Below are 7,287 nucleotides of genomic sequence, written 5' to 3' on the forward strand. Positions count from 1 at the left end.
TATTTACCTGTACATACAGGTACACAAGTGAGTGGTGGGCTGCCCAAGCCCAGTGGAGGAAAGGGTACAAAAGATGCATAAGAAAAACTCATATAGAGCATATAATGGGAACAATACTCTTTCTTAAAAAACAGGCACTTTTCATACAAACAACAGGGCTGTGACAAGCTATTTTAGAGCTCAAAGTCTGCCACAAATAGGAGGTATGCAGATAAGGGAAAAGAGAAAGCTTGCAAGATTCTCTTTTATCCTGCATTCACTGGAGTCGTGCCCATTTCTCAGGGGGCCTTTAGTGCTCATTGTCTGTGGGATGTTCTTTTGGGTCTCCATCTCCTCTAATTTTACAGCTTTGTCTGAGCCACTGGGATACGCTTTTCTCTAGACCTTTGCTCTACAAATTTGAGTGGAAATTTTTGTTTAAGGCCCACCTGTTGTTCCTGGAAAGTTAAGCTTGGTTCTTCTTTCCTTTTGGCTTTATCTTGCTTTCATTGATCTGCAGAGCACCACCAATAACTTATGGATAGATGATATTGACAGATATAGATTGCTTCATCAAAAGCTGACTTAATTCCATGCACTGATGTGTGCACTCTAGAGTCCATAACTGATCCCAAGTCTCTGCCTGACAAATCATGTCAGCAATGGCATGTTAGTAATCAGTTAGAAAGATGACTTAGGTGGCTGATGGTCATTGTTGTTTCCAAAATCTAAAAAAAAAGAGCTCTTGAGCATGTAAAAGGATGTATTCTGCCCCAACCATGTAATTTAAGAATTCTAGGGCTTCTAAATTTCCAACAGATGAATATATGATTCAACAATGAGAAATCAGAATTCCCAGGAATTCTCAGGAATTCCCTAAATCTTAAGTTATTCTTAAAATGCTTTCAATGTTCTTCATATTCATTACTTATAATTATGTATATATAAGAAAATGTATTTAATAAATAAGAAATATTAAGTTTAGTAGTCTATAGAAAATATTCAAGTCTTTGAAAATGCCAGCAAACATTATTGGACAGTATTTGAATAATATAGCAGTGGATCTTCCAACTTTCCAACTTGGAAGTCATTAAAAGTGAAACAGACCACATAAAGATCTATATCCTAGGCATTAGTGAGCAGAAAGGGACTGATATTGGCCATTTTGAATCAGACAAAAATGCCAGAAATGACAAATTGAAGAGGAATGGTGTTGTATTCATTGTCAAAAAGAACATTTCAAGATCTATCCTGAAATACAATGATGTCAGTGATAGAATAATATCCATATGCCTACAAGGAAGACCAATTAATATGACTAATACTCAAATTTATGCACCAACCACTATGCCAAAGATGAGGAAATTGAAGATTTTCACCAATTTCTGCAATCTGAAATTGATCAAACATACAATCAAGATGCACTGATAATTACTAGTAATTGAAATGCAAAAGTTGGAAACAAAGAAGCATTGGCAGTTGGAAAATAAGGCCTTGGTGATAGAAACGATGCCAGAGATCGCTTGATAGAATTTTGCAAGGCCGACGACTTCATCGCAAATACCTTTTTTCAACAACATAAATGATGACTATACACGTGGACCTCACCAGATGGAAAACACAGGAATCAAACTGATTACTTCTATGGAAGAAGACGATGGAGAAGCTCAATATCGTCAGTCAGAACAAGGCCAGGGGCCAACTGCAAAACAGACCATCAATTGCTCATATGCAAGTTCAAGTTGACGCTGAAGAAAATTAGAGCAAGTCTATGAGAGCCAAAATACGACCTTGAGTATATCCCACCTGAATTTAGAGAACATCTCAGAAATAAATTTGATGCATTGAACACTAATGACTGAAGACCAGACAGTTGTGGAACGTCACCAAGGATATCATACATGAAGAAAGCAAGAGGTCATTAAAAGACAGGAAAGAAAGAAAAGACCAAAACAGATGTCAGAAGAGACTTTGAAAGTTGCTCTTGAACGTTGAGTAGTAAAGCAAATGGAAGAAATGATGAAGTCAAAGAGCTGAACAGAAGATTTCAAAGGGCAACCCAAGAAGACAAAGTAAAGTATTATAATGAAATATGTAAAGACCTGGAGTTAGAAAACCAAAATGGAAAAACATGCTCAGCATTTCTCAAACTGAAAGAACTGAAGAAAAAATTCAAGCCCCAAGTAACAATACTGAAGGATTCTATGGGCAAAGTATTGAACAACGCAAGAAGCATCAAAAGAAGATGGAAGGAATACACAGAGTCACTGTACCAAAAGAATTAGTCAACGTTCAACCATTTCAGGAGGTAGCATATGCTGAAGAACCTATGCTACTGAAGGAAGAAATCCAAGCTACACTGAAGGGAAAGGTAAAAACATGGCTTCAGGAATTGACAGAACACCAATTGAGATGTTTCAACAAATCAATGCAGCACTGGAGATGCTCACTAGTTTATGTCAAGAAATTTAGAAGACAGCTGCCTGGCCAGCTGACTGGAAGAGATCCATATTTATGCCTGTTCCAAAGAAAGATGATCCAACAGAATGTGGAAATTATTGAACAATGTCATTAATATCACATATAAGTAAAATTTTGCTGAAGATCAGTCAAAAGTGGTTGCAGCAGTACATCAACAGGGAACTGCCATAAGTTCAAGCCAGATTTAGAAGAAGATGCAGAAAAGAGGGATGTCATAGCTGATGTCAGATGGCTCCTGGCTGAAAGCAGGAAATACCAGAAAGATGTTTACCTGTGTTTTATTGACTATGCAAAGACATTTGACTGCATGGATCATAACAAATTATGGACAACATTGTGAAGAACGGTAATTCCAGAACACTTAATTGTGCTCTTGTATAACCTGTACATAGACCAAGAGGCAGTTGTTAGAATACGACGAGGGGATACTGCATGGTTTAAAGTCAGGAAAGGTGTGCATCAGGGTTGTATCCTTTCACCACACTAGTTCAATCTGTATGCTGAGCAAATAATCCAAGAAGATGGACTATATGAAGAAGAACAGGGCATCAGGATTGGAGGAACACTCATTAACAACCTGTGATATGCAGATGACACAACCTTGTTTGCCGAAAGTGAAGAGGACTTGAAGCCCTTACTGATGAAGACCAAAGGCTACTGCCTTCAGTATGGATTCCACCTCAACTTCAAAAAAACAAAAATTCTTACAACTGGACCAATAAGCAACATTATGATAAATGGAAAAATGTTGATGTTCTCAAGGATTTTATTTTACTTGGACCCACAATCAATGCCCATGGAAGCAGCAGTCAGGAAATCAAACAACGTATTGCATTGGACAAATCTGCCTCAAAAACCTTTTTAAAGTGTTAAAAGCAAAGATGTCACTTTGAGAACTAAGGTGTGCCTGACCCAAGCCATGATATTTTCAATCACCTCATATGCATACAACAGCTGGACAGTGAATAAGGAAGACTCAAGAATTGATGCCATTGATCATGGTGTTGGCGGCAAATATGGAATATACCATGGACTGCCAGAAGAGCGAACAAATCTGTCTTGGAAGAAGTACAGCCAGGTGCTCCTTGGAAGCAAGGATGGTGAAACTTCATCTCACGTACTTTGGATGTGTTATCAGGAGGGACCAATCCCTGGAGAAGGACATCATGCTTGCTAAAGGAGAGGATCAGTGAAATAGAGGAAGACCATGAATGAGATGGATTGACACAGTGGCTGCAATGATGGACTCAAGTGTAACAATGATTGTGAGCATGGCTCAGGACTGGGTAGTGTTTTGTTACGTTGTGCATGGGGTCAATATGAGTTGGAACGGACTTGATGGCACCTAGCAACATCACTGGGTCTGCTAGCAAAGTTAACAGCTCAACATGGAATCATATGTTAAAGTTGCCAATTTAAGGACTTATTTTACTTTGAAAATTTTTATTTTTTGGAATACCACTCAAATGATTTTTTATAAAGTATATATGCATCTAAATTTGTTAATATTATTCTTTTTTTTCAGAAATAATTTAACTTTGGCAGTAGACAGGACCACAGACACACATAACATGATAACATATATAAGCAGGACTGACTGGATTGGGGCCTCTTCTCTCCTGCATATTCCTGTCCCAGTTCCTGGAAATGTCAGAGTTAACCTTTGACTGCTCATGTCAGATGTTCCTGCTCTTGCTTTCTGCTTGATATCAGTGGATTCCTTCATACCAACAATGTCTCTATATTGATTGCTAAGCGTTAATTCCCACAGGAAAATGATGATACTTTTTTCCACTTCCCCAATTTCTTGACTGATTTTTCATGAGATTTGGAATTCAGAAAAACATAAATTTCCAGAGATATGCTAGGAAGGAATTCCCTCATGGAAACACTAAAGTATTCTACTGTTAATTCTCTGCGTTCTGGTCACTTCTTTATTACATGTCCAGTCATAGAAAGGATCACTCATTCTGGAAGCTGTTCAAAAGGGAGGTCCAGGAACTGTCAACCCAAGAAATACCCAGTAGCTGAGCTCAGATACCCACCGCTGTGCCATTCAATCCTGTTTGCAGGGTCTTCCTCAGCAAAGAGTTACTTTAAAAAAAGTAAAACTGAACCATAGCAAGCAGCGCTAATTCATAACTGGAATCAATTAGAATACATCCTCCATCTGGGAACCCTGTGGGCCTTTGATGAAAATGGCTGCTTTGGGTATGTTGAAGACTCAGACGTTGGTTACCTCATTTTCTCACAGGGTATAGAATAACTGTAAAAATCAAGGGCACTAGTGTCAGACTACCTGAGATGAAATCCTAGCACTAAGTAGATGTGAGGCACTGAGCACGTTCTTACCTTCTCTAGACCTCAGTTTTCATGTCTGCATATACCTCACAAGCTGGTTGTGAGGATTAAATGAGAAGGTACATGTTACAGTGCCTTGGCATATAATAACTCTGTACTAAGAACCTGGAAAAGTCTCTAGATGGTGCAAATGGTTAATATGCTTGGCTGTTAACTGAAAGGTTGGAGCTTTGAGTCCACCCAGAGGAAAAACCAGCCATTGAAAATCCTATGGAGCACATTTCTACTCAGACACACCTGGGATCACCGTGAATTGGAATCCACTCTCTGGCAACTGGTAGGAAGAACCCACTCTTGTATTGTTGTCTTCTAGGAAAAGAACATGTGGAATTGCCGAGAGTGCATCCTATCAGCACTTTCATTCATTATTCAGAGGTATAAATTTTACTGGTGGTCCAATGGTTAAGTGCTTGGCTGCTAACCGAAAGGTTGGCAGTTTGAACCCACCAGCAAACTCCAAGGGAGAAAAGACCTGGAGATCTGCTCCTGTAATGATTACAGCCTAGGAAACCCTATGAGTCAGTTCTACTCTGTTCTATAGGGTCGCTATGAGTCAGAATCAGCTCGATGGCACAGAACAATAGCCCAAAGCTAGATGACAGGCAGTGCTGTTTACAGCTCAGAGCCCTGCCACCTGTCTTGGCACTGTCATTTTCTAAAACGGCTTTGCTATGCTCAAGCTGAAACCCTCAAACCAAACTCGAAAAATGGTGCCAGGAAAGAATCTTAAACATCTGGTGACTCTTCATCTTGACACATCACCGGAGTTCAAGGGGCAGTTTTTGACATTGTCAGGAATGCACAGCAGGGAGCAAGCTGAACCTCAGCCTTGAGACTAAGTGCAGTGCAGCCTCTCCCACTCTAGGACAGGCTTCTGAGGGGTTCAGCACACACTTCTCTGCACACTTTAGGCCGTGGGTGCAGATTTTGTAAGACAAAAAGCCTCCTGGGTAGACTTTGTCTTTTAGAACCTATCTCAAAGATATAGGAACTCTCAGATATGATCGCCTAATCTGACGTCAGTCTCTTGACTGTCCTCTCTGTTATAGGACATTCAGTAAATAGTTTACATTGGATTATAGTAGAAGATTTTAGGTTAAGAGTACTGGAGCAGACTTCAGCACATTCAGCTTCAAAACCCACCTTCTCCTCCTACTAGCTGTGTGACTTCCGATGAGTAACTTAACCTCTCTCACGTTCAGTTTCCTTGTTATAAAATGAGGATAATAGTTGTACGTACCTCACAGGATTTTATCCTGAGTATTAAATAAATAATATCTATATAAAAAGCTCTTAACATAGAGCCTGAAACACAATAAATTTTCAAGAAAATTAGCTATTTGTATTATTACAGTTGAATCAAGGAAGTGTATAAATAATCCTTGACATACTCAAACCTTGCATTCTTGTGTATATCAAAAGTAATTTTCCCATAAAAGGAATTGGAATGTGTGGCTAATTGCCTCCATAAACAACTACCTCCTTTGCCATGAGACCAGAAGAACTGAATGGTGCCAGGCTACCATTACTGAACATTTTGATCAAGGATTCTGTAGAGGAATCCTGATCAAAAGGGGGAAAATGCATAACAGAATTTCAAAGTCTCATAGACTCCAGGCTTTCTGGAGCCATGGAGGCTAGCTGAACCCCTGAACCTATTGATCTGAGATAATCTTTAAACCTTAAACCAAAAATATCCCTTGAAGTCTTCTTAAAACCAAACATTAGTTTAGCTTAACTGGTAAAAAAATATCTGCCTTAAGCATTCTGGGATGGCAATGGGTTTTTTTTTTTTTTTTTTAGTTTTATATACGTAGATGTTCATGCCACATGCCTCTCTCTTCCTGACAACAACCATGCATGCTCTGACAATTTAGACTGATAAGTCTTCCTCGGCTCTGTCTCTAATACAGAGGTTATACCTTTATTTCTGCCTCTATGTAGGCAGCACTGGCATCTCTTGCTTTCATTTTATGATGTATGCTTGTTTGCTGGCAGCCAGTGCCGGAGTTATTGGTTAAGAACTTGACCCTGGAGTCAGAGGCAAACCACAGCTCTGCTGCTTACCAGGTCTGTAAACCTGCGAAGGTTGCTTAATTTCTCTCAATTATCCCATCTGTAAAATGGGCACAGTAACAGCACCTAACTCACAGGGCTGTTGTGAAGATTAAATGAGATAAAGTATTTAGAAGAGCAAATGTTTAATGTTAGCTGCTTAATATAATTATTTAAACTTGGGAGAGTTCCCTGAGTGCTAATAATAACTACCAGCACGCTGAGAATGTACATACTGCCCATTATAATCTCTAATTCCCGGGCTGTGGTTTGATTCTTTCACAAACATTTCTTGAGTGCTTAATATATGTCGCACACTGTACTAAGGGTCATGGATACAGAGAAGAATAAGACACCAATAGCTTCTGCCCTCAGGAAATGCACCCTTTGGTAGATAGACATATATTGTTG

The 7,287-nt window shown here is 39.2% G+C and overlaps 1 pseudogene; it reads right to left on the reverse strand.

Moving 5' to 3' along the window:
* Positions 1 to 256: 256 nt before the first annotated feature.
* Positions 257 to 4,429, reverse strand: LOC111822040 (mediator of RNA polymerase II transcription subunit 6 pseudogene; annotated as a pseudogene).
* Between the last annotated feature and the right edge of the window lie 2,858 nt (positions 4,430 to 7,287).

This window comes from Trichechus manatus, unplaced genomic scaffold (genome assembly GCF_000243295.1).
Source record: "Trichechus manatus latirostris isolate Lorelei unplaced genomic scaffold, TriManLat1.0 scaffold00007, whole genome shotgun sequence".
NCBI lineage: Eukaryota > Metazoa > Chordata > Mammalia > Sirenia > Trichechidae > Trichechus > Trichechus manatus.